Raw genomic sequence first — 27,576 nt, 5'->3', positions numbered from 1 at the left:
CTACTACATCCCTGATCTACTAATTTGTAAGAGTAATGTCATGTTTATAAAATTACACCGAAATCAGTCACTAGCCCGGGACACATGGTAAATTTGTCTTTACTCGGTGAGTTTAGCTAACATATTATTTTTATACAGAAAATATGATAGGTTAACTAATACCTTATACGTGAATATCTATAACAACTGCGAACAACAACTCCATTTTGAGTTATGATTTTTTGTTTTGCAAATTCTAGGTGCGGGACACGCCCACCGACGGTCATTTTTCGCATTTAATATTTTATTACTCATATCATACAAATAATAAATAAATAATGTTAAGGTGTACCAAATAGAACAGAGGTTAAAGATTATGCCTGATTTAATTCAGATTTTTAGAACAGTCCGTTCTGACGTTTTTTGCCTCGGACACGTAAAAACGCGCCTCCTGAGAAATGCCCACCTGATATATAATTACACTTTAAAAAGATATCGCTAAGTATGATAACTCCTTTTAATAAGAGGTCACAAATATTACAATATTATTTTATTATTATTTATATAGTTATTGCAAGTGAGTTTATGTGCGATGGCGGCGGTGAGGTAGACTTGCGTAACGGACAGGTTCAAGCATCGTACCCCGCTCACACGCGATATTTCGATTCATCAGAGATCCTTAAAACACACGCCATACAAATTCGCTTCGCACTTTCGCACGATCAGGATCGAGCGATGATCGAGTGAAAAGGTCGCATTTACCTATAATCTTAACATAGTGGAGTGCGACGCTGCATTCTGCAACTCTGTCTGTTCGTTTTGCCGTCCGCATAAGTATGCATTCGACATATCAAAACCTGTTTCACATGAGAGTCGAAGATTTTATCGTTATCACAATAACGTTTTTACCTGGCATAAATATTGATATTCAAAACCAGTCCACATGAAGTAAAACCTGAATTGTATGGAATTTTTTGTGTACAGGAAAACCAAATGAAAATCCGATGTGGATAGTTGAATCAGTGAAGCAGTCATACAAAACGATCTACTCGTATGCTGGGTGAGCTCTAAACAATCAGTTATACTTACATATACATACGTATACCTATTTAAAACGATTTTTAGGTACTATTATAAACCATAAGGCTAAAAACCAGATAGATGTGTGCAGTCATGCTCACATACTTAATTGAAATTAGTAAGTACCTACGAGAACAGTGTATTTATGATGACATTGATGACCAAGACCCTGAGATGACCTACTAGACTGACTGACTGACTGTTATTACATACGAGTATTTATGTGCTCCATCTTATATGGTAAAAAGTGATTTTTCACTGTTAAAAACAAATCCAGATCTAAATAGTTGTTCTTCAGTTTGATCTTATTGACATTGTAAAATTCTACGTACCTAACCTACTTATATTTCCTTGAAGGAACTGCAATTCTAAGATTATAGTCAGTGTGGCCAATCAGTTATTCAAACATTGATGCAAGGGGAGATTAATGTACCAGGCATCCAAAAACAAGTTGGCTAATAAAAGTCAAGCTCATTAGAAAAACTGTTAGGACATAGCCATTCTCAATCTGCGAGAGTGGACCACCGTTCATCTAAACGATGTCATGTTATCTATGCCAACTTAACGGTTGGCAGGAGCTGGCTTCGCTTTGTCACTCCTGATAAAAATCAGCGTGTCACAGGGTCGCACCCAATGACAGGAAAGTGATGGTAATAAGAAATTCGTTTTTATTCTTTGAATATATTTATTAGGCTGACAATAGTATAGGTATGCCATTTTTTAATCTGAATCTAACCTACTCGAGGCCACAATTTTTGAAAAGTAAAATTTGTAATGTTCTTTAATATTAATTTAACTATTTAAAAACGGCAGTCAAAATTACCAATCTGTTAGGGCCTTTTCTGGGATCTTGACCGATTCTAAGTTTGTGTTTTTGGCTTTTGATTGATAAAAAATATCACGAAGATACGTCTAAAACGAATTTTAACATTCTGTAAATATCTTAATTATTATTAAAACACACAAAACATCTCATTTCATAAACATAATAGGTATCCACATTATCATTTATAATATGCGTTTATTTTTTACATCAAAAGCTCACATAGCTTTTTATGTGAACGCTTACACTCAGTGAAAATGAGAAACGAATGTCTGCAAGTACCGTCATTATGAATTATTAATTCCTGACACCAATCGCCGATAAGATTGTTAAAAATGCTAACAGATAAGGATAATGACCTTAGACGCTTTGTCTAGACCAATTATGATTTTATTCAACAGGCACTGGTTTATTCTGCAGGTGTGAAGTTAAAGTAATAATTGTAATAATAATGTCAATGATTAACAGACGGATTGTTTATTAGTGCATGTCTATGCGTAGATAAAAGTATAACAATTATTTAACGTGCTCTGTAGTTAAAACACGAAAGACAAGTAATTGGAAGACTACTCCATCTTATCGTTTTAATAACTTTGAGAATTTCGGAATCACCCTATCTGATAAATAAGGAAAAGAACATCTAATTTTTTTCCCAGAGCTCGATGCAAAAAGAGACTTTACTTTTGCGTGTGTAAGTGAATACACTTTTTAAATAAGTAATATCTATTTTATAATATGTAAGTACCTAAATAAATATAAACAAATAAACCATTACTGAACATTTTTATACAAAATAAGTTAACCCCGAGGTCCCCGAGACACATGAAGTATAAAGCATATCTATAGTTTTGTGTGAATGTATAGTCTGTATTTTTAGGTATTTAAATAAATTTAAACAAAACCATTTGACAATGAGAGTTCCGTGATCACGATGCATGTAACTGCGTCGAAATATTAAGAGCTCGTCATAATCAAAAAGGTAACCGACGGTCTATATCCCGGTCAATACTCAATATAAGTCTAATTTTAAAAAAAACTACCCTCAAAAGGCTCCTTACACCAATTGAGGGTAAATAATAGTTATTTGTTATACAAGGGGGCAAAGTTGTATTTTAACGCCGAGTGTGGAATTGAAAAACGAGCAAGTGAAAGGATTCTATAGTTGAACCACGAGCGAAGCGAGTGGTTCGAGAATAGAATCCTGAACTTGCGAGTTTTCTAACACACGAGAAGTAAAATACATTTGCACCCGAGTGTAACACAAAACTTTTCCTCTCACTATAGCGAGGAAACTACAACGCGAAAAATGCGTTTATCACTGCTTCCAGTAGTTCCACAGGTGGTAAATCATTTTTGTTACTACCTTCACCTACTCTTATCAATTTCAAAGCAGTTAATTTGACTTTATTCAAGGTCAAATTACTTTACCCACTAGTGGATAAAATGCGTTTTTACCCGCTGGTATTAAAGGACAAAACACGTGTTTCCGAGCTAGTGAGGGGAAAAAGTATTTGATAACCAACAAATATAGCAACTACGCGAGCCTAATATCTTAAGTATACGTACAGGACAGTTGTTGTCGTGAAACAGTGATGGAGAGTGATATTACCGTGACGATCTTGTGAAAGGAAGGGTTTAATATAGGTAACATAATTAAGCCAACTTAAGATTCTTGTGACAGAATGCAAATCTGTCCTAGGTAGGAAATAGCATCGTCCCGTAACAAACGTACAGATTGGATTAGAATATTAATGGATAGCGGTTGACCTCTAGAAGATTTGCGGGATTAAAGCCAAGAAATCTTAACAAAGGAAATTGTAATATTGTTTTACATTTCCTTGATATTTTACAAGTTTTCCTGATCAGGAAAAGTCGCATTTATGTAAATCGTTCGAAGTAAAAACGACAAGGGCCGTGCTTTAAGACGATACGGTAGGGGTCAATTCTCCATACAAACGCTCTCGACTATTGCCTCCCTGGTTTTTGAAAGTAGAGCAATGATTTTTTCAACACAAATTGTTATTATTTTTATCTGTGTCGGACCGTTTTGATTTTTTTGATATTCTGCTTTTTAAAGACTCTAGAGCCAATCAAAAATTTCCAAAAACGGCCTTTTTCATTGTGGCGCAAAAAGTTGTGATACTCAAGATTGGTAACAATTAACCAAAAAAGCTAAACGGTTCAACATAGATTATTTCATTGTTATTCAGATTCTCAAATTTCGTTCCGATTGATTAAGTTTTGAAGGAGGAAAGAGTTGAGAGCGGAACCTCGATTTTAAAGATTTTTTTGAAATATCTTTTGACTGAGTTGTTCTTAATGGACAATTTTTTTTTGATAAATCTAGTTAATAACACTTGTATATTTAACTAAAATTCCCATTTCCATTTTAGCATTTTCGCTACCGTATCCTCTTAAGCCTGTATCCTTGTTTTACCTTTATTGTATGTAAAGGACAATAGAAGCGTTGGTTGTCCTTTATGGCGTTCGTAATATCGCGCAAATGTGCTCCAGCCAGTAAAAAAGGCCAGCCAGTACGCGGCTGCGCATACCATTTTTCGGCAACCCGCTTGCGCACTCCGAGCAACTTTAGCCTAACTACGAGAAACATAACCTTATAACATACATATATTCATTTGTTTAACAGTTCTGAATACGGACTAAGGGCCAGTTGCATCAACCTAATTTAACAGACACATCATCGGTCAGTTGCACCAAACCATCTACCATCTGTCACCGTTAAAGCGTTCGTTAAATTTTATTTGGTAGGGAAGTTCCGTAAACGTCTGCTGCGTGACCATGATCTGTCTGTCAAATGTGGTTGATGCAAGTAGCCCTTACAGTAATATTCATTTATAAACCAGTGTGTATAACAACCATTCGATAGTTAATAATCGTTTTTTTTTACATATTTTGGCCAAAATAAAGACTTTTTGACTTGGTGTTATAAAATCTTTAAGTTAGAAGTAAATATATTATATTTTACTATTTTTACTCTATGATTCCAGTTTGTTTTCTCTATGTACATATATTAGATCGGAATACAAATAGCTGCATAATACTGTATAATTATTTAATTATTCTAACATTGGGATGTGGCTGATATAATGTACCTTAGCCTCATTTGCCAGTACATGAACTACCCATAAAAAATAATGACGGTTTTTTTTCGTACTATCAGTGGCCCGTTTCTCGAAAGGAACAAGCCTTGTCTTACAAGTGTGTTTCCATGACAACCCATACGATTTGACAGTTCGCGCACTTGTAATACAAGGCTTGTAGCTTTCGAGAAACGGGCCCCAAGTCAATAATTTATTTAAAAAATGTGTTTACTACGTCTCTTTGCTGTATTCATTAATTATTTGTGACAACTGTTCTATATTTTCTAATGACCCTTTACGGGTGAATATCCCAGCGTGATTTTTTTGTAGCGGAGCTGATAATCATTGTATGGGCTAATTAGTTCCGGTTTTTTTTATGAAATCCAATCCCAAAATACTATCTTCGGCAAAAACGCAAATTGTTACAAGTGATGTATATTTATTTAAAAATACTTTTTCATCGAAATTCTAATTTTGGCTTAGCGTATTTTTGAGTCTCGGCCAATCGATTTCGTGAAATTCGTTCAATAATATCTCTACTACTAGCGATTTAAATTTTACTAACAAAATGGAAAACGAGTGGTCATTACCACTAGTTTTAAAATTACTAGCCGTCCTTTTTCAAAAATAGCATTACGTCGTTTTCCACAGACTTTCGAATGGCGAATTCGTATTTGGTGCGTTCGAAATTTAAAAATCGATCCCCTGAGCCTGTTTTTAGCGGATCATTGCTATGCTAAATCCAGTAAACCCACAGCTATAAAGAAAACTTGGCATACTTTCATTCTTTATTAGATTAAGTATATTTTTAAGATGATATAAGTCAATATTATTAATATAATTTGACACTTATAACTAAGCACCAAAAGTTGTCCGGGGGAAAGAACCAATTTTGGTGGTAATTATTGAAATTATTTTTATGGTTAAACGTGACGCAGCAAGATGAACAAACGTGTCGTAACCTGACCATTCAGGTTCGTCCCTGCACTTCAATATTACACAAGTGTCACGCCTTGCTGGAGTTGTCCGCCCCACACAAAAATATCTAATTTTGGTGGGTCGTAGGTTGGTCGTAGAGGTAATACTTTTTCCACCAAAATTGCATAAACTTTGATGATGAATAAATTGAGGGCAGTAACGTTTTTGTTTCTCTTTGAAATTTATGTATTACATGTTAAAAGTTTATTATTTAAAGTGGAAAACAATAGAAAAAAAATGAATAAAAGGCTTTATTTTTGATTTTTTATTTTATTTTTGTGGGTAGACCAATTTTGCGTTGATGGCGACCATATCACTGAAATCGTAATATCTCTAAAACGACTTATTATAATGAAAGGTCATTGCTACATAACATTGGTAATAATTAGTTATGTAACATCAGTACATAATTTCAACTAAAATTACAAAACTAAAAAGATCCACCAAAATTATGCATATTTCGAATATGTTGAAATTCACCCTACGCAATATTATCGTAACTAGACGAGTTATGTCCTTATGTCTACACCATTTATAATATGAATATTATAAAATTTACTTTTTACGCTCCGAAAACACACCGGTTTGTGTGAATAAGAACGTGTATTCTAATGGACAAATTACAGCACTGTAAAAAAAGACAAACATACGTATCCCTTTCTTCGTCGTAATTTTTGTCGAGGCAGATTCTGTACTGGCACTGTTGACTATTTAAACTGTGACTTCGCTATTAAAATGACCTTATACAGTCAATAAAGCACCCATTATGTGAATGTAATTACCGCTATCCTAGTAAAACTTCTCGCACTATACTTAGTAACAAAGATATCAATATATGTAATGTATGCGTAAGGCATTTTTATTTAATCCTTAGAATGACAGCGTTTGATACTTATCTATTGTCTTAGGGTCACTGACTTTTACAAATCTCTGTTTCCTTGAAAGTTTTTGCTTTGGTAATAGTATACATTTTTCCCAGTTAATATCGTCGTTTTGTTCTTATGTGTTTCGGTAGGTACTGTTATTAATTAGGTTCATATATGTATATTGAGGAAATATCGATATCATACAAAAACACAATAATGAGAAACATCGTTAAGATGATACATGGGTTATTATTTGAACACTGTTATTATGGATACTATATATAGACAACTGGAATAATTCTGATGTTATAATCTATTTTCTGCTTAATATACATTTAATTATTATTGGTAATACAAAAAACCAACGAGTCGATTCTGAACTGTTCTAGATTATTTCCATAATGGTCATAAAGTGTGTTCTACACACAGTTTTTTTTATTGTTTTGACAATAACAGTATTTGTTTTTTTTTTAAATCTATGAAGTGCTTAAGTGATGTTGCCGTTTTATCAAAAATGAATGAGTTCCTATTTTATACGTACTTATACGTAACTATGCCATATAAGCCACATTCAAGGCACTTTCTCAAGCGAATTTGCAGCGAAATTGTTTAATTAACTATTAGTGTCTTAATACCTACAATGTTTCTGTGAATACTTATAGGTACCTACAGTACTGTGCATTAATAATAAATAAATAAAAAAAAAACTTTTCTCATCATGCTACAAGCCTAATCTCGTAGCAACCGCGCACAAGTCACTGCGCTACGCTGGATTTTTTTCCACTTAACCCAGAGTGACAGATCGTTAAAAGAGAATGCCATTTTTTTTCAACATATCAAGTGTCAGGTACGAGGTGCAAATTAGAATTATTAAAATGTGCAATTCTGCAAGGTTACTCTAAGTCAATAACGTGAGGTCATGATCTTTTGGCAAACAAAGCCAAGAGCGTGCACTCGATACACACGAAATATAAAAGAAGCAAACAATCTAAAATGTTAATAAAGTCTAAAACTGTTCAACGGGCAATCATAATCTTTGTCAGGTATTAAATTAATTATACTAATCATCCTTCAATTCAAAACCCGTCGTCCTACATACAAATATTAATTGTGACGTCGGCGCAAGAATCGAGTATTCAAACTAAGACCTGTTAAGTAGGACAATGTTACAAAAAATCCACACAAAGTATTTAAGATAACAAAGCAATTAGGAGCCGGATCGAAGTGGTTCCCTGGCCAGAGCGCGAGCTGTGCTATGATCATTGAGATAATTAAATAATTTTAAATAATTGTCGTGGAAGAGTCGCTCGATTTGCGTGCCCGTTCGTATTATGCCGAGCACGCTCTGCGTGGCGATTAGTCGTCCCAACGATCCTAATGATCGCTACCTTAACCTTAATCAAAAACAATCAGAATGCCAGCTACTGGCACTTGTTTTGCAGAAGAATACGTCCGTACTACTAGGTCAGCTATGAACATGACCTGGCTATTCCTCCTCGTGATGACTTGCCTCCTGAAGATGTGTGACGCTTTCACGATGAATTGTTATGACAGTGCAAAGTCGCTCCGATAACGAGTTTCCGTTTTTGATTGAACACGCATAGCAAGGAGAGTGCGAGAAATTTCACCTGACCCAGAAACAAATTGCGGCGAATTTGTTTAATTAATTACTCGGTATCGCTTCCTGCGTCCTTTGCGGCGCGCAGAAGGAATTTAAACTTTCTCCACTTGGCAGAGGAGCAATATTTGTTTTGACAGTGTTGCCGAATACAGAGATTGGTTGACACAGAAACGGGCAGAGGAGCCGTGAAAATTTGACGGCATCACACAATACTTAACTAAGCATAACCGACGTTTTGAATGCCTTCAGTTCTGAAGACGCCGGCCGCAACGTCCATGCTTACATAAATTATCGTTCACTCTTTACGTAACCAATGTGCGGGTTTCAGCGATCATTTCTGAATTACTAGCTCGTGCGATTGAATTTTAAACTTATTTTTTAAACAGAATTCAAAATAACATGAGAAATATACTCGGTTTAAAAATGCTTTATGAATATTTACGTGACTCTTAAAATAAACCTACTTAATCAAAGCTCAAAGCATCCAAAAACCAACTTAGTAATTTTTCATTAAGATTGAATGAATCAACTCATATTTAATATTAAAATTAATTGTACAAAAACAGCAATCTTGGATGCCAACGTGGTACTTAAGGTTTACCATTTAATGGACAAGCGAGTAATTTGAGGTGCCGTGCCGGGAGCCTCGGGCCAGCATTTCGGGCCTGTTTTGGATGTTGCCTTCTAAAAATAGCCGTGACCTCATCCAATAGAGATTCACGTAAATATACTTAGGTACTAGTAATCCACCTAAAGCATGACATAACTGATTATATAAATAAAAAATAATAAAAGCCGTTATTACACAAAATGTGACACTTGCAAATTGAGTAAAAAATCTAATTTATAGTTCAATATTACTTATTTATTACCTACATTTACAGGTAAATGAAGTAATTAACAATATTCTAAGCCGAATTTGCACATCGACCATTTTACGTCATTTATTTTAACTACGGCATAACTACTACATTTTAATAGTTGCTGGTTATACTTAATTTAATTTATTAAATAAACATTTGATACGATAAATATTATAAAATAGGCAATTTAAAAAAAAATCTAAATCTAAAGAGGGCCCTGAGGCATAGGACCCAAGATGCTTGCAGCATTTCCTCGCCGAATCGAAATACATACGTTGTGCGAGGAAGCTGCCAGCTCCTGTAGTTGTAGTTATATAGTTAGTAATACAGTCATCTCATTAATTTTATTATTTGCATAAATAAATATTAATCAGCGGGACAACACTTTAACAAGAGTTCAATAAAATTTTTGGCATTCTCCACACCTACTTAGGTACCACTACCACCTATATGACTTACAAAATATGTTTAGTAGTATGTTAACTAAGTAAAGATGTTCTTAATACAAATAAATAGTAATGAAGATTTTAAACATATATTTATAGGTAAATCACGATTTCAAAGCCCATGCTTCTTCCAAATTGGTATCTGTGGAGCTCCATTACAAATATCCGTAAATATGCATACTCGTAATTTAAGCAGATGAACAGTTTAAATTGCACCCTGTTTACTTATATTAATTTTGTTTACCTAACGTGACGGACCCAATCATGGACAGTTTAAGATAAAATTTTGCCTATTTATTTCTAATATTTCACTGATACATGTAAAAATTCTACCGCTAAGCGTTTTAAAACTTGAATGTCCTATCCTTCTTTTACATTTCAAGCGTATTGCAGAATAGATACTGCTATTGGTTTCTTCTGCAGTTATGGAAGTTAGTGCTCCAGTAATGGATCCCCATTATGGACAGTGAAATAAGTTTAAAATTCTACTTTTAAAGCCAACTGATACGACCGGTCTGGCGCAGTCGGTAGTGACCCTGCCTGCTACGCCGCGGTCCCGGGTTCGAATCCCGGTAAGGGCATTTATTTGTGTGATGAGCACAGATATTTGTTCCTGAGTCATGGATGTTTTCTATGTATATAAGTATTTATATTATACATATATATATCGTTGTCTGAGTACCCACAACACAAGCCTTCTTGAGCTTACCGTGGGCCTCAGTCAATCTGTGTAAGAATGTCCTATAATATTTATTTATTTATTATTTTATTTATACTCCATGAGTCAATTTTATATACCCCAGATAAAATTAGAATTCGTCCTAATATTTTTTTCAGTAAACTGATGACTTTTATCTTGACGCCAAATCCTTCAGAAATAACCGAATTAAATGAACTTCAAAATTAAGCAGCTCTATGACTCTTGTTTATGGTACAATGCCGTCAGTTTTTAGAAACTAATTTTAGATACTTACTTTTAAGGATTTGTGTTTTTTTTTAGTCCATAATGGCATCACCGTCCATTATAGGGTATTTTACATTATATGAATGTCCGATTACATCCGCTTATGGTCAGTTATAGGTGCTGGTAACTCTGACCTTAATAACTCAGAAACAACTTAATTGGTACCAAAAGTTGGTAACTTTATAATCATATTATTTGGTCCGTTATGCAAAACACCAATAAAGTTATTTATAGATATGTACATACTTAATTACAAAACCAATTGTTTAAAGAAATATTTAGATTTGCTCCAGCGTTGTATTACTTGTACTATTAATATGTAAACTTAGATATTTGATTAACTATGTTGTTTTTATTTCACTGGTTTCGACTGCAAAACAACACAACTATCTACAAGATAGTGGCGATACAGCGAGGAAATGCCGCCAGCATAATGGGCACCATGCCGCAGGCGGATTTGTTAGATGGTTTTTTCTTTTTATAATTGGGTTCTTTTATTTTTATTATTATTTTCTAATTATTTCTTTAGTATTATTTATTATAAGCTTATTTTTAAGTAGTGATTTAGTTATAATTTAGTTTTATTTTATTTGTAAGATTTTAATTTAAGTGTTTTTGTATGTTTTAATGGTTATTAATAAATGATGTCTATCTAAAAAAAAGAAAAAAAAACTACAAGATCAAAATGGTTATGTTTTTCTAAATATAGCAAACAACTAACGGGTAAGTAATGAACTAACTCGAAAATGTTGATACTGAACTAAATATACGATACCGATTGGACCGATATGGAGTTCCTAGGATAGTTCCCCGGATACCCAGACAGGTAATTGTTATGGACATAATGTTAATGGCCTTTTTAAATCACAATCATAACACGTGCATTCTCACGTTCGGTTCGGTGATAGCGTAATCTGTTTCAAGCGCAGGGGCGCCAGACATGGCCGCTTGACACGTTCGGACAATCGCCAACACCTGTCATCTGTCGAAACTTAGCGTGGAATCAAATTCGTCAGCATCGAGACGCATTTTGTACATGAGGAATCGCTCGGTAGCATGAAAATGCGTATGCATCGGAGAACTAAAAGCATGCGCGGGTATTGCGTACAGGAATATGAAAATCTGAAAATCAGCACTTCGGCATGCCGTGGCAATATGCTGAGTGGGCTCCCAATTTAACATCTAGAATATCTAGATTGTGTTGTATTTATATTTGTCCAAACTGATGTTAAATAAAAAATATTCTATTCTATTCTAATATAAAATAATGCGTACGCATTACGCATTAAAAAGCCAAAAGACTGTGTATACATATAATTCGCATCGGAAACATTTGGGATTTTAAAAGCATTTGGAAACTAATTATAAATAGTAGATTACAGCAGGCGCTATAAAGTTATCCTAAACTATGTAAATATGTACCTACCTATGTCTACAGCGCCTAACTGGTAATGTGTGAAAAAACATACAAATATAAAGACACCTGCTACAGTAGTTCTCAAATGAGGTTAACATAAAATAAACTTGTGTATTAATCTTGTTGTGTATTAATCTGAGATATAGCAGAAAGCTAATGAACTCGTCACAGAAAAAACAAACCTGCACATAAGGCTGAGTTACACTGAGTCCACGCACAGCCATACTCATTGTCGGGGTCGAATCAGCTCGTGATTCTGAGAAGAATGAGCCCAAACACGTCCAGGTCTGGTGAAATTCGATATTCGAGATTTATTTTTAAATACACCCAGTTACGATTGTGTACTGCATATACCATTATACCGATATTACGACTAAATAAAAATAAAATAAAATGTGGACTAAAAGGTAAAATAGGAACCACACTTAGTTGTTACGATTGATCTTTTTCTTCCAGTTTCCAGATATTTTCCACTACTATCGTAAAACATTTTTTCAGTACGATGGTGCTTTTTGCCCGCACTAGTGCGCAAAGTGGTTCATTTCTTGTCAGGTCGAAACTTCGATAGGCCAGGCCATCTGTACATACTGAAAAACGTCGTACAATACACGTTCGAAAAGGAAATTCGTAACTCGAGTAATCGACACGAGTTACGAATTTTCGTTTTCGCCTCTCTTCGGTCGTTTTTTATTTATCGCCACTCGTTTCGAACTTCTTTCCCGCACTTGTATCGTAATGTACTATTTACTATTTCAGTACTATTATTATGATGCTAATTCAAAAGTGGCTAAAGTAGTCTCTAAACTCTAAACTGCGTATCCATTTCAAAAAACACCCGATAGCACTGTGAGCCGGTGATTAGGCGTACAATTTTTCGCGCGGATAAATACGCGCGCACATTTCGAATTTCCTCTTCTGCGCACTTGTATCTGAATTTACAACCTAGTTGTTATACCTTAATGCATGCCGAATGCGGCAGAGGTTAGTGTAAACGTTCCCTAGTTTAGAACCACACGTAACCTGTTTGATGCATTAAGAACCCAAGAACTTTGACCCAATCTAACGTTGATTAGTCACTATACACTAATTAAATACCCAATCAAATTTAACAAATGGCTTTTATTGCTTTTAGTGTTGCGATAACGAAAAAGGTTAGAATCTTTACAAGTATTGTAATTACAGTATGTAAAAACAATAATGATATTTTAGTAACCAATGAAGATATTAGAAATGTTTTTTTATGTCTTGTGCATGGCCGCAATACAAAAAAACTATTATATCAAACGCTAACTAATATGAACCTAATCGCATTTCGAAAATGTAGATAGATAAGTAATTTTTAGTACATGAACGATACAATCTTTTTAAATACACGACTGTATTTTGATAGGTATTAGTCGTCTCTGTTAATGAGTTGCGGTGCAGGCCGATATTTTTTATGGCACATACAGGTATTTTAATAATTCTGTTGACAATGATGACTATACATATGGCAACGAATCTAGCCCTATCACCCATATTCATTTCTGATCCCTAATGAAAATATGATTAAATGAGTGATATCATTCACTAGCGATTAGCGCGAATCTGCTGAGTTGGCTGCGTCTGCGCACCGCTCGTTAGGAAACCCGTTCGTGGCGTGGAATCCGTTTTAGAGACCGGTTCCTTATTCTATTCGACACTAAATATATCCTGAAACACCTGATGGTATGGTAAATGTCATAGAGATAATTTCATTACACATTGCCTGTCATCCCAAATCTCATACGACAGGTTGCCCGGAAAAAATGGGGATAGCTAAACAGCACAACTAAACAGATGGCAAACGGAAATATTTTACACCAGGATACAAAATTGATACGTTTACCTAAAAATAATTACCGTTTTATTTTTATGGCGTTTTTTGTTAACTATATGAATTTTTAAGAAAATTACCTGTTTGTTTATCGAAATAACATAAGGAAAATAAAAAGGTGATTCAGGTAATAAAATGTGCTGTCGTAAATATACTCATGTACAATTATATGCTTTAAAAACAATTCTGCAGTTCAGGGTTTTCTTTTTTATGGCCTATGCTGGCTACTTTTAAGCTACTATCAATGTTGTTATATGGGTCAATTGCAGAAAAGATGTACCTTTCGTAGAAATTTAAGTCCCGTGAAAACAAGGGCGATTTAAAAATATATCACAAGAGAAAAACATAACGTAATTCCATCACTGTAATAAAATACCCTCTTTAGATTCCCATTATTTTTTTTTTATTCGAATTATATAAGTATTTACTTTTTTTTTTTCCATGAGGTGTGTTTTTACATCCCATACAAAATTATCATGTCTCAATTCCGATTTTTTTTTCTATGCAGACAATTTGTTACGCTTCATTTCCCTTCCTATAAAGTTTAACAGTTGTTTATTTAGTCTTATAATGTTCTTCTTTGAGTTCTGTATGTATTTATTTCCTTTTATTAAGAATAACTTCGAAATTTTTATGTTGATTATCATGTTCCAACTTTTTGAACTTTCGTTACTCAGGTTTCGTTACGGGACATTAAATCCCCAAAATTTTTGTTGGTTCTTAATAGAAGTACTTTTTATTAATCCAACAATGATTAGGCACGTGTCAGATTCCTAAACAAGTCGATATCCATTTTTGTTTCAGGATTAGGTTCGTAAGCCCTTCGTGTAGTGTCGAAAACCAAAATAATACTCATTCATTACACGTTTAAGGGAAATCATTCGTATATGTGAAAAATTCTCAGATTATATTCTAAGTTTCGTTACATTTCGTTACGTAACAAAAATGAGAATTAGCTTTTTTCCATACTGATAGACACTTTTATTTTATCAGGTTCGTTACAAAATTCATCAGTTTCGTTACTTCTCAGGTTCGTTACGAAATTCAAAAGGTAAAAATTTTCTGCGATTGACCCATATCCTAGCGGCAAAAAATAAGTTTAATGTGAAATATTTAAAACAGTTCACATTTTACGTTTTCTAGCGAGTTGCGCAATGCAGCGCTACCTTCTGCGGTGACTATAACCGCCTTACACTGGGTCATACTAGTTTAGTAGCAAACATTTGAAAAACGAACAACGGTTTGGCCGTGTTTTAATTTCCATGCAATGACATAAATTTAAATTATTATTTTTGAAATGGAAATAGGTATTTGGCACATATCGAGTAGTTGTTTTATCGATGACTGGTGTGTATTAGGGCAGAATGGCATGGGGGTAAAACGGTTATATAAGTCAGTTGGAGCCTTAGAGCCCCAGGTTTCGAAATCGAGCAAACAGTCCTCCCGCGTCTCTCGGCTTGCGACACCAGGGTACCTAGCCACCGACACACTCGCCTCGCCTACGCTTCGTAAGCGTGTCATAGTTAGGTCTCCCTATCGCTCTGCTGTAGTGGCGCGACAGACCCAGACTGCGTTTCGATCGCCATCGCCACGTAGCCGTCAACGATTGTGATTTCGGCTAGAGCGGCGCGGCGGTGCCGCGCTCGACCATCGCCAAAAGAACACGATAAGAAAAATCTTTTAATCACTCATAGGGTGAAATTTGAATTGGAAACGCTTATTATTAGCAAAACACTGCCTAATGACCTATACATGCACTTGTTACAGCGGCGTAGAGTTAAATCGATTCGGTTTTATAAACACCTAGTGGCACCTACTTACAGTATATTTTTCACTGAAAGTTTAAACTGGATTTTCACTGAAAAAAATGTACAGTGAGCTGCAAAATTGCTTGGAGAAATTATGAATGAATTCATTGATAAATTGGCCATGCACTTTTGCAGCTGATAGTACCTAATAAATCCATTCGCCAGTTAAGGGCAGCGACTGCGGGAAAAAAGCGGCGACCCCAGGTCTGGCGATTATTTAGTCCAACAAAATTTCTCTCGCCATACAGAGGGCAACGCCAGCAGCGTATTAGGCACATTTACTAGAGTACCTATCGACCCTGTTTAATGTCTAATAAAGTTAAGTTATTTTTAAGTATTTTTATCAAAAACCTTAGCTTTATTATTATTTTAGATTTAGTAATTTTATGTTTGTAAATTTATGGAGTTGTTAGATAAAAAAAACCTAATAAATTAACTTCATTTCATTGTATTTTTCCTAGATGGCTGTATCAGTTATATAACAAATAATACGAGTAGGTCCTCTATTAATCCCACCTTAGCGTAATATTTAGCTCCGCTACAGTAACAATAAAAATTGGAGTTTTAAGTATATTTCTGAAAACATAAATAATTAAAACGAGTGCATTTCGTTAAATTCCTCTATGACACTACATAAAGAGTATCATACCCGACACATAAAATACCCAATGTTACCTATAGGTTTATTACTTTTGTACCAATAGTAGCAAAACTCGATATCATTACCGATAATAACGATCTGTTAAATACATCGACATCGAGTTTATCGCAGAAATTTCGCTGTTTAAGTATTACAATAAATGTGGTATTTACTATGGCAATAATATTACTAATAACGTAACTGTAACCTATACGCTTATCATTGCTTAAGAAATAGTGCCTACATGTACGTTACTAATAACTTATTAACATAATTTTGTCTGCTTTTGTCATCATATTTTAAGTTATATGTTGTGTCCTAATAAGGTAAAAATACATGGATTATTTAAAGTAACTAACTTATTGGGTACCTTTAACTGAGCAATTTTTGTAAATATATATTTACGGATGTGTTTTTGTTTTATTTAAAAAAAGATGGCGCCTTTAATGTATAGGATAACGGTCCTACATCTGTTACCGGATCGGATAATGTGAAAACGCACTAATGCTGAATTCAGTAAAAAAAAGTGTTAAACACAATTATTTTTAGCATAAAAGACCCACCACTTAGACTTATGTGCAAGTTTTACTCACGTACGGATTATACTATAATTATGAAATGCTTGCTATTGAGCAGTTGATACATACAAATGAGTCAACTCTTAAACACATGTTAGTAAAATTGTATAGGTATGCGGTTCCCAATCTTTATCTGGCCGCGACGAACTAACAAGATTAAAATTTTATAGCCAGAGGAAACATATTGAGAAGAACTGCCTCACGGTGTCTCTTCGCACTGTCCACGGCGCCCCAGGGTGCCGAGATGCACACTGTTTGGGACCAACCGGTTGACCCTTTAGCACAACTTGCCTTGTCGCGCGCGAGTCCATACATCAAGCGCGACTTCAAGTATGGACTCGCGCGCGACAAGGCAAGTTGTGCTAGAGGAGCTGGTATACATATTTATAGAGATATTGAACTGAGTTTTGAAAACAAATCATTATTATGTTGCGAGAAAATTGATTTTTATCGACTTCGAACAGTCACGTTTTAGATACTGGTTGGCATTAAGTATTTAAATACATGTATCTATCATTTCAACAGGTAGGTATTACAACTAGGTACCTATATTCTATAACTTTATTTATGGGACATTGTTTAAATATAAAATTAGTTGTTCTGAACTAAAAATACCTATACAAACGAACAGTGTGTATAAGTACTTAATAAAATGCAATTATTTATTTGGGATAATTTTTGTTTTATTTCATTTTTTTATGAATTTTGTCATCACGCTTAAAAAAGAGCATTGGTGTAAATAGTTTTACATAAAGCCTTAATAATATACTTATTATGTAAATAATAGTTATTTGATATACAAGGGGGCAAAGTTGTATTTTAACGCCGAGTGTGGAATTGAAAAACGAGCAAGTGAAAGGATTGGTTCGAGAATAGAATCCTGAACCTGCGAGTTTTTTAACACACGAGAAGTAAAATACATTTGCACCCGAGTGTAACACAAAACTTTTCCCCTCACTATAGCGAGGAAACTACAACGCAAAAAATGCGTTTATCACTGCTTCCAGTTTTTCCACAGGTGGTAACTGGTAAATCATCTTTATTACTAGATTCACCTACTTTTATCAATTTTAAAGCAGTTAATTTGACTTTATTCAAGGTCAAATTACTTTACCCACTAGTGGATAAAATGCGTTTTTACCCGCTGGTATTAAAGGACAAAACACGTGTTTCCGAGCTAGTGAGGGGAAAAATATTTTTTGAAAAATATGTAATGGTTCGGGTGAACACATGTTTCATCTACCTGTTCATACATATCACTTAAGTGATTTAAAAGTAAGTTTTTTTTTCTATATAAAAATGAGGTTTAGGTATATTAATTATAATATGTATAAAAAGAAGTACAAGTTCAAAACTTTGTAAATATCACCTAAAAATCGTCAACTAAAATTAAACTGAATGTTTGAATTTTTATATTTATAAATGTAATTTTGTAGGTACATAATATTAAGAAGCTATGACATATTGTTTACCTTAAGGACACATCCACCTATCTTCAGACGGGGAAAATTGTGCAAACTTTAATAAGGTACAGCGGAGCAAATCTCAACTGGGGGACAATTGTAACTGATCCATTTTTCCATTATTATATACACTATGATGTTGAGTTCTACATGTATCCACTGAACACGCCTACCATATACCTCTATAACCGGTGGACACTGTATTTAATAATGCAAACATTGTAAAACATTGAAAAAATGGACCAGTTACATTTGCCCCCCAGTCGAGATCTGCCCCGCTGTACCTTATTCATTGACCCGATGAATTAAGTATGTACTGTCAAAAAACCAACAGGTACGTTACCTACTGACTGATTGATCTCGGTTAACGCAACTCTGCATTTTCTCCGCTATTGCAATTGTTATTAATGGTTTAAATTACGAATAAAATATACCATACTCTTACAGTTAGTGCACGTAACTTGGCACCAACATAATAATGCAATGAGGGAATGTAAACAAGTTTAAAGGAGTGCCACCTCGTTGGAGGTAGGGGTGGGAAATCTGGAGGTCACTCGCGACAAACACATCGCTGGAAGAAAAGCAAAGGATCTATTGAACCCTTCAGTTCCCAAACACTCAAGGTTTATTTTTTCGATTGTTTCATTCTGCGAATGCTAGTAAATATTTCGACAGCTGAATGATTAGCTTAGTCTTTGTTACCGGCCAGCATATTTTTCCGGGCACTTTTAAGAAAACTACGCCTTTTCATAGGTGTTATTAAATAGGTTTTTGTGTTTCATGCCAGTCACGGGTGAATAATACGTGAACAAAAGAAACGAGCATACGCGTCGAATTCAGAGCCGCTTTTCACTTGCTGTGCTCGATAAGATATTTAAATTCTAAATACATAAGCAGAAAAATCCTTAGCGCCGTACGCGCACGACAGCCGCGAATATTTACAAAATACCGTCCGGATAACCTTAACGCTGAACGGTGGTGGTCCTCGCAACCCCAAGATTCGCCTTGCACAAATATGACAGTCGCAGCGCTAGAAAATGGGATCTTACCTTATCAAAAATTCCGAGTGATTTTTGTGTTTTCAAAGTCCGGTTTAGCATTCACGTCGAACACGATAGCACTGCGTGAGAGAAAGGCAGCTTGTCACTGGACACTCGCGAGTGCGCCTGCGCGGGTACGTGTGCGCGGACGTCGGACGGTGCTGAGACTGGAGGCCGCGACGCGAGGGGGCCGCTTAAAAGAGCGCCAGCGCACCCCGCGCCAGCTACCACCAGCGCACCACCCAACGGCACAAACCACCAACAATCATACCCACTATCATTCCACACTACAATAACTTCAATCCTTTATTTGGTAGACCTTTACGGAGACTACTTACTTACCATTAAGCGGGCCATATGCTTGTTTGCCACAAACATGGTATAAAAATATATGAATGAATTATTCATATTAATTGTCATGAAATAACAATCGTCATACTTTTAAAATAAGCTCTTTTGAACACGCATTTTGAACTACATTTCATTTCTAATCTTGAACACCAAATAAATAATTAAGTAGGTAATTCTTGTTGAAAAAACATATATATATACATTAGGTATACTCGTAGATATTTATTCATTCCACTTCTTTACCTCTAAGAAGTGCTACAAAAGGTCAAGCTGGACGCCGATGTACTAGGACGTGCATAAATAGTACACGAGCTTCTTAAACCCATCCTCGTGACCGGATGGGCATACAACCCGTGTCTCCAAGCCAATGCGTCAATCTGAACCAGAAAAAAAACTGTTAATCACTTTCCAAAAAATATCTAATTTCACCTTCAAACTTTATGAACTTTTGACGTTTTCAATATTAATCCTTAAATGCATGATTTTTTCTTTTAACGAGATATTAATATATGTGATAGACAATGGTTTTCTGACTCTGGGAAAAATAATAAAAAAAATATTTAAGATCGATTATTAATACTAAATCAGTGTTAGAAGTTAAATAGGCAAAATCTTATTTATATAAATATATCGTAATTGGTAAGTTTTATTTAATAAAAATTACTACTATTAAAAACCGGCCAAGAGCGTGTCGGGCCACGCTCAGTGTAGGGTTCCGTAGTTTTTCGTATTTTTCTCAGAAACTACTGAACCTATCAAGTTCAAAACAATTTTTCTAGAAAGTATTTATAATGTTCTACTTTTGTGATTTTTTTCATATTTTTTAAACATATGGTTCAAAAGTTAGAGGGGGGGGGCGCACTTTTTTTCCTTTAGAAGCGATTATTTCCGAAAATATTAATATTATCAAAAAACAATATTAGCAAACCCTTATTCATTTTTCAATACCTATCCAACAATATATCACACGTTGAGGTTGGAATAAAAAAAAATTAGCCCTTCCTTTACATGTAGGGGGGTACCCTAATAAAACATTTTTTTCCATTTTTTATTTTTGCACTTTGTTGGCGTAATTGATATACATATTGGTACCAAATTTCAGCTTTCTAGTGCTTACGGTTACTGAGATTATCCGCGGACGGACGGACGGACGGACGGACAGACAGACATGGCGAAACTATAAGGGTTCCTAGTTGACTACGGAACCCTAAAAGGTACACTATTTGTGAAACCTTTATGATAAAATGTTTAAACATAAACTAATTACTAACTCCGAAAAAATCAGCCTAAATCACATACTAAAAATCGCCTTCGTCCTGTTTTTTCACACTTTTCCGCCATTTTATCTTAATCCTTAAATAATAAATAGTAAATCATTAATAATGATTCATTATATTATTTAATTTATTTAATTGTATATTAAATAATAATAAATAATGAATAATAATTAAGCAATAAATGTGATTTTGATAGCTACATATCGAGCCACGGGCCATCAAATATATGATGCATACATATATACATCACCATGCATTTAAGGGTTAAGTGAAGTCAATCAGGATGAAAAAATGCCACGAATATTCGGAACTATTCCCTATTCGGCCACTTTGTCGAAATTTCGGTATTCAGGCGGATATAAGGTACTAGACGGTCGAATACCAGATACTTATTTTACTTTGGTTCGTTCATACAAAAACCTGACAACAGCACAGGATGGATGAAATGGCGGCAGCTCAGGGTAATCATTTAGGTACAACAATTACAACGCTCGGATGCCTCATCAGTTAAAGGGTAATAAGACTTGTTAACAAAGATGGATCAAAGTAGGTGTAAGTATTTAGCCTTGTGGAGCTAAAAGTGAAAAGCGTCAAAGCGTAAAAGTGAGTAACTGTGATGCGGAGGGATGAAATTTATGTGACGAGAAAGTAACAAATGAATGCTTAGGGAAGTAACAGAAAAAGAAAACCGAGGAAAAAAGTGGTTGTGCTACGAAAGAGACAATATATAGAAGAATAAAAACATACTGCGCCGACCCCGACGTATGAAGGAAAGGGTCCTCGTACCATATTCCCCCCCCTCAGGACAATTATTCATGATATCTATAGTACTTAATGATTTAATGATAGATTGCGCCTTGAATTAATTTTGATAGAAAACAAAACGTCGTACGTTTGTAGTAAAATATATAACAGTAGGTACATTGTGCAATATCACACTTGTTAAAAATGTGTTTCATTACTCCCTTGGGAAAAGCTTATTCTGTAAGTTTCGCTACGCCTGCGTGCAATTGCACACTTGCAGGTGTGATGAAAAGGTTAAATGATTAATTACCTACATTTGGACCTACTACTACTAAGTAAAATATTACAGTTCGCACGTACGCCCATTCAGGGGAAGGTTGCGATCATTGGACCAGCGCCTTGATTGGACCACTTAAATATTTCAAAATCTAATCATGCTAGACGGAATCCAGTAAGGTAGAAGGTGATCTTAGGCCTCACCTAGGGCGACCCCGTAACCTCAGTCGCGCCTCGCTTCCCGGAAAAGTGACACGTCCAAGTGTATTTCGAGCGCTGTTGAAGTTAAATTACGCGAAGGAATAAAACATCACGAAATATAAATACATTTGCAATTGAATTTGTGTATTAAGGTATAATGCTTAAACATTTATTAATGAGCAAATTTAAAACAACGGTTTCCAGCCATTTGTTTTCTCTATTTTTTAATATTTATATTTTGTGAAATTATACCTAGTTGCTATCAATGGATCACCTGTGGCTATCATCGAACCGGTCAATCGTGGCAACTTTTTTTTAGAATTATGAATTCTTCATCCGTGCGCAAATAGACAATATGTATGTAAGAAAAACTGCGGGGCACTTCTGGATGAGATTAGCCCAGGACCGGGATGAGTGGCGTACACGAAGGGAGGCCTACGCTCAGCAGTGGGCGATTAATGGCTGAAATGATGATGATGATGATGATGATGTAAGAAAAAACTAGTTATGAAAAGAATATATATATATTTTTTAATTGTAAAATTCGAATAAAAAATATTTCATTAAAAATATATTTTTTGTCGATTTCCATAAGTGTCCTTGATTGGACCATTGGTCTAAATTTCCTAAGTCCATTGGTGGCGACTTTGTACTCTTTGTAGTCCAATGAAGGCGACTCTGGTCCAAAAAGGCAACAGCTTATAAAACCTTTTCACGATTTTTCTCTAAATTTATTATACTTTTTTATTGTGAATAAGGTAATTCATAAATAAAAATAAACTAGTTTTATTTTTTGACATACAATCTATAAAATATAGAGCCGCGAAGTTAAGTGGTCTAATGATAGCAATCTAAAATAGGGGAAATGACGAGTACCTATGCGATTTACGATCAAGGTTTATATTAACACGCATATTACGACTAAATTCAGCTCTGTGGTGATGTTTGTGTTGTTTACGGAAGGTATTCTAAGGAAGGACTATTTTTTCAACATCTTGTGTAATATTTCAGAAAGTTTCATTGCTTTATCACAGGCTGCCGTTCGTAGCGGCTCTTGAAAAACGTGTGTATGTACCTCTATATATGAACATCATTTAAAAATTACAAATAAGCAATATGTTTTCATATAGCACTGGTATATAGGTATACACCCCCGGTCACTCTCGATGATTATTATACTCGTCATAATGAACAATGATCACAGCCTTCACCGACCTTCCTACGAAACACAATATGACTACCAGCTAACGTTGTGGCCGCCCGTGCCACCATCACGTTCCAATTACCCTATTCTCGTGAAATTCCTAGTCACTTATTTACATTTCTTAGCAACTTTGTTGGACTCGTAAAACTGCACGCGTCTACGGAGCAAACTGCCCGGCGAGGGCTATTAAGATAGAAGCCGGAAAATATTGTTATACACGTCGACAGCCCATCGGAACATCCGGCAGATCGTAAAGTTCCTCTTAGTAGAGGAGTTGTACGAGCATTTGTATGGGGTCATAATAATTCCCACAGAACCAAAGTTTGGTTTTTTTAGTTCTTTGTGTGTGTCTATTTGACATACTAAAAATATAGTAAAATATATTTATGCAAAATGCGTTTTTTCGACCGCCAAAAGTTGTATGAAAAATTACTATGAAAAAAAATTCATATAATTTAAACATCGTCTCTGGTATCAACTTATGGGGAATTAGGCGGCAAAAAAGTTTTTAACGTTGATGTTTATCAAAAATATAACAATTTTCCACTATTTTGATAAAATAAAAACGATAAAAATCATACATTTGACGAAGGGAAGTGATTGAAACATAAATTTCAGCAATATTATTTTTTTCATAGGTACCACACCACACCATGGTAAATACGGGTACGATCCGCCTGGTGATAAGCAGTCACGGTAGCCTATGACGTCTGCCACTCTAGAGCCTCCACATGCGCGCTGCTGGCCCTTTAGGGTACCTTTCTACCAGAGATGCGCTACGTGGATGTGTTTGATATCCACCAATCATGTTCATTGTTCCACAAAACATAGCGCTAGTGGGAACGGGTTCAACTAAGCTGATTGTGGATATCAGACGCATCCATACATAACACATCTCTGGTGGAAAGACACCCTTAAGAGTCCTGCCGGCGTATCATGCTTCTAATTTTATCACTTATCCACGTGGATAAGACCTCTGTCACGCTTTGGCAAGTATGTCAGTGTGAGAGTGACAGAAGTCTTATCCACGTGGATAAGTGATAAAATTAGAAGCATGATACGCCGGCTGGCAGGTGGACCAAAATGTTAACGGAATGGTGGCCGCTAACAAATATAAGAAGTGCCTGGCATCCGTTGGCTCGTTGGGTCGACGACATCCGAAAAACTGCGGGTCACAACTGGATGAGATTAGCCCAGGACCGGGAGAAGTGGCGTACTAGAAGAGAGGCCTATGGTCAGCAGTGGGCGATAAAGGGCTGATATGATGATGATGATGAAGAGTCCTCAGCTAGTTCGCAGGATAAGGAGCGTCCGCGGGAGAAAAATCCTCCTAAGCCGCAGTGTGCGACCATATACGGGTCCAGGGTGTGCGGATGGCAGATTTCTGACTAGAAAAACCGATGATTATTAGATTTTGGTTTTTTCTCGTGTTCGATATAATACTTTATCGAGAGTTTTTGTTTGGGATGCGACAATTTATGTACTTACATTGAACCTCACCAAAATACAAGTTTATGATAAATACGATACGGCACACCCTGATGGACCCGTATATGGTCGCACACTGCGGATTCTTCAATCTAGCGTTTTCCCCGCCTAGCGCCAGGATCCGCTTTCCTGCTCAGTCTTCTCCACTTTGGCCGGTCTTCGACATCCTCAGGCTTGAGATTGTTCTCTTGCATGTCCGCTCCCACGAAGTCCAGCCAGCGCTTCTTTGGCCTACCGGGGCCGCGTGACTTAGGGCCTTGGACAGTGAGATTACGGCATCTGTTTCCGATGTAGGCTTAGGAGGATTTTTCTCCCGCGGACGCTCCTTATCCTGCGAGCTAGCTGAGGACTCTTAAGGGTGTCTTTCCACCAGAGATGTGTTTATGGATGCGTCTGATATCCACAATCAGCTTAGTCGAACCCGTTCCCACTAGAGCTATATTTGTGGAACAATGAACATGATTGGTGGATATCAAACACATCCACGTAGCGCATCTCTGGTAGAAAGGTACCCTAAAGGGCCAGCAGCGCGCATGTGGAGGCTCTAGAGTGGCAGACGTCATAGGCTACCGTGACTGCTTATCACCAGGCGGATCGTACCCGTATTTACCATGGTGTGGTGTGGTACCTATGAAAAAAATAATATTGCTGAAATTTATGTTTCAATCACTTCCCTTCATCAAATGTATGATTTTTATCTGTTTTTATTTTATTATATTGGAATATTATAAATTAATTATTATATTATAATATTATAGTGGAAAATTGTTATATTTTTGATAAACATCAACGTTAAAAACTTTTTTGCCGCCTAATTCCCCATAAGTTGATATCAGAGACGATGTTTAAATTGTAGGATTTTTTTTCATAGTAATTTTTCATACAACGTTTGGCGGTCGAAAAAACGTATTTTGCAGAAATATATTTTACTATATTAGTATGTCATAAAGACACACACAAAGAACTAAAAAAAACCAAACTTCGGTTCTGTGGGAATTATTATGACCCCCAATGCTATATCTCCTCTACTATCTGTAATTGACGATAGTGACATTAAATCAATAGGGGGCATTTTTTTTTTCAAAGTTGTGCACCCTACTTTTTTTTTGGATTTGGAATTTTTTATGTGGTTTCCACTCAGAATCGCGAGCTCATTCAATCCTAAGGCAGCGTTCCCACTTAAGCGTCGCGTGTCTCGGGGCGCGCAACGGACGTCTGCGCCACGCCGCCTCAGTGTAATTCAAAAAACGTCTCCTCGGCGCGCGCCACGCCGCCGCCACGCCACCTGGGGCGCGTCTTACGTCCTTCCTATACAAAATGTACTGAGGAGACGTTTTTAGGGTTCCGTAGTCAACTAGGAACCCTTATAGTTTCGCCATGTCTGTCTGTCCGTCCGTCCGTCCGTCCGTCCGTCCGTCCGTCCGTCCGCGGATAATCTCAGTAACCGTTAGCACTAGAAAGCTGAAATTTGGTACCAATATGTATATCAATCACGCCAACAAAGTGCAAAAATAAAAAATGGAAAAAAATGTTTTATTAGGGTACCGCCCCTACATGTAAAGTGGGGGCTGATATTTTTTTTCATTCCAACCCCAACATGTGATATATTGTTAGATAGGTATTTAAAAATGAATAAGGGTTTACTAAGATCGTTTTTTGATAATATTAATATTTTCGGAAATAATCGCTCCTAAAGGAAAAAAAAGTGCGTCCCCCCACCTCTAACTTTTGAACCATATGTTTAAAAAATATGAAAAAAATCACAAAAGTAGAACTTTATAAAGACTTTCTAGGAAAATTGTTTTGAACTTGATAGGTTCAGTAGTTTTTGAGAAAAATACGGAAAACTACGGAACCCTACACTGAGCGTGGCCCGACACGCTCTTGGCCGGTTTTTTTTTGAATTACACTGAGGCGGCGTGGCGCAGACGTCCGTTGCGCGCCCCGAGACACGCGACGCTTAAGTGGGAACGCTGGCTAATAGGAGAAAAAGTGTCCCAAGGTTTTTTCCCATTCCGTTACTATTTTTTCATACATTTTGTATGGCAGTAACGGAATGGAAGGTTTGAAAAATGTATGGAAAACTTGGGATATTTTTATTCTCCTATCAGGATCGAAAGACCTCGTGATTCTAAAGCCCCATTTAGATGGTACGAGTTTCTCGCCCGTCTTGGTCGAGAAACTCGTATGACATTATCGTATGCGATAATCGCCTGGCGAGTATCGTACGAAAACGTTTACATTAGTGCGAGAAATAAAAACTCGCATACGAGTATCGTATGCGAGACTCGCCAGGCGATTATCGCCAGGCGAAATAGTTTAGACGGAGAGTAGAATTTTCGGGAGATATTTCCATAACATTTCTCGACTCGTCTAAACCGGTTCTCGTATGACATTTTTTCTCGAACGTGCGATTATCGCACGAATCGGAGCGAACCGATTTTCATACGAGTTTTGCCTGTCAACTTGCGTGCCTAGTTGCTAATTAATTAATTATAAACACATATATTATA

At 35.9% G+C, this 27,576-nt stretch overlaps 2 protein-coding genes across 4 annotated transcripts in view; both read right to left on the bottom strand.

Moving 5' to 3' along the window:
- Positions 1–19,750, bottom strand: part of LOC125240832 (UNC93-like protein) — a 134,467-nt gene extending 114,717 nt beyond the window's left edge. Inside the window, exon 1 of one of the 3 annotated variants that reach the window (XM_048148967.1) lies at positions 19,532–19,750. The gene's annotated coding sequence lies outside the window, so the exon portion shown is untranslated. The remainder of the gene's footprint in view (positions 1–19,531) is intronic. The other 2 variants (XM_048148965.1, XM_048148966.1) reach the window with 2 other exon arrangements.
- A 413-nt stretch (positions 19,751–20,163) lies between these two features.
- LOC125241183 (dnaJ homolog subfamily C member 11) overlaps positions 20,164–27,576 on the bottom strand; it is a 43,615-nt gene continuing 36,202 nt past the window's right edge. Inside the window, exon 14 of the transcript XR_007178723.1 lies at positions 20,164–20,250. The gene's annotated coding sequence lies outside the window, so the exon portion shown is untranslated. The remainder of the gene's footprint in view (positions 20,251–27,576) is intronic.

This window comes from Leguminivora glycinivorella, chromosome Z, assembly GCF_023078275.1.
Source record: "Leguminivora glycinivorella isolate SPB_JAAS2020 chromosome Z, LegGlyc_1.1, whole genome shotgun sequence".
NCBI lineage: Eukaryota > Metazoa > Arthropoda > Insecta > Lepidoptera > Tortricidae > Leguminivora > Leguminivora glycinivorella.
The sequence above is the reverse complement of the archived record's forward strand: the minus strand, read 5'-3'. Positions and strand labels throughout refer to the sequence as shown.